Genomic DNA, 2104 nt, shown 5'->3' with positions numbered 1-2104 from the left:
ATATTTGTTTGCAAAGTTTTGAGCTTGAATTAGTGAAGATATTAAATAAAACCCGTGAAACCAAATGAAACTGAATACTGCATGACAACCATGAAAAAAGAGACCACATTTACTGGCTGGCAGCTTAAAAACTCTCCCAATGGTTCAAACTCGATGCCTGATTAAATCAAAATTAATACTGAATAATATTCATATTGAAAAGCCAAAAGACTGGAGAGGCCGTCATCAGTCTTCACTACTGCATTAGTCGCTAGTCTTATACGCCCAATGCTCAAATCTATTTGACTGAATTAATATTGAATGTAGATTCATGACAGTTGGCAATATGTCTACAGCTCATTATGGGATTGTCAAGGCCGGGACAAATATTATCTTCTTAGTAATTGCCATGAGCCATTTTTTTCAGCCAAATGAATATTGATAAGGTCACTGAATCCTGACTAATGAGCTCACTCACTGTGAATAGTGCTTTGTTAATTCAGGGACAGTGAAGCACCAGGTTGAGTAAAAAGGTATTTTCCATCATGTTGAATTAACACTTGTGATCATGACTCTATGTCGTCATGTATCGTCCATGTATTAATCCATATCTGGTAGCCATTTTTCCTTCCTGTGTTGTATTATCATTGTGGTTGTATATCGTGAGAATCTATAATGTCATCCCCACAGAATTCATTCTATGTATTTTCATGGCCAAACAATCCTTATTCAGCAGTAATTTAGGCCCCGTTTACACCTGATATCAACATGCGTCTCGGGTGATCCGATCACAAGTGGACAGCTTTAAGCGCGTTTACACCTGCCATTAACATGCGTCTCCACATGCGTCCTGAGTGACCACATGTGATCGGATTTCACTTCTCCGCTCTATGTGCACATAAACACGGACATCATTTCCGTTTTCAAGAGAGAGAGAGAGAGAGAGAGAGAGAGAGAGAGAGAGAGAGAGAGAGAGAGAGATATCTGCAGCGATCTCCCCGCAGCTGCATCTCTCCATTCAGAGACATCGTGCGCATTTAAGCATAAAATACAGCAGCGTAACTTCATTGATTATTTAAATCTCCGACACACCGATCTAATGTTAATTAATGTTCTGTGTTCTTCTACACATCCAATAGGTCACCTGTTACACACACAGTCCAGGTTCATACAGTGAAACTGTTTGGAGTAAAGCAGTCGTCCTCCTGATAAATCCTGAGCTCATTATGTTTAGCAGCGCAGCAAAACTAAAAACTGTCGTTATCAACTTGACAGGACAGAGGAAACTATCCAGCAACGTTTAGCCTCTGAAATATTTTTTTAGACAGACAAGCGAAAAATTAGGCTAATGGTTTAATTTCTATTCTAACTGTCGATTTGAAGAGGGAAACCGGTTAAGGGAACGAGAGAAACAGGAAAAAACGGGATGTGGATTACGTTTTTAATTCACATGAAAAACAAAATAATTTGTTTATCCTGTTATCAAACATGTTGAACAGCCTTGGACGGAGGGTCCTGTGTCTAATTTGCCGGGAAATAGAGGACGTCAGTTGAGTAGGCAGTCCTTCAATGTGGTCCAGGACGCATTTGCGTTTACACTCCTAAAAGAATGTGGCCACATGCGGCCCAGACCACCTCCGAATGTGGTCTGAGTGATCGGATCTCAATCCGCCCTCAATGCGTCTTGGGTGCGTTTACACCTGTATTTAGAGCTGTCCACTTGTGATCGGATCACCCGAGACGGATGTTAATGCCAGGTGTAAACAGGGCCTTAAGGGCAGATGAGGTGGTTTTCATGAATTGAGATAAAGTTACACTGAAGTGACTGATATAGATCTCCGCATGGACTGAAATATACAAATATGTCATGTGTCATTCATGCTCAGTCTTGCTGATATTTATATTTGGAGCCTTTCTGGGAGAATTGTTTTGGAGGCTGGTCATTAGTATATTTTTCATTAACCAATTAACCACCAGCTACAATAGACCAGCTACACAGGACATGCCTTCCATTAACCTGAGTCAGTTATAACACCTTAAGGCCAGGTGCTTTTCCCTGAGAGTGTATGAATGAAATACATTTTAAAATGTCACCAATGAGCAGAGTAGTAAAGATTTACAATAT

Source organism: Thunnus maccoyii, chromosome 3, assembly GCF_910596095.1.
Source record: "Thunnus maccoyii chromosome 3, fThuMac1.1, whole genome shotgun sequence".
NCBI classification, from domain to species: domain Eukaryota; kingdom Metazoa; phylum Chordata; class Actinopteri; order Scombriformes; family Scombridae; genus Thunnus; species Thunnus maccoyii.
This window is presented reverse-complemented; position numbering follows the sequence as displayed.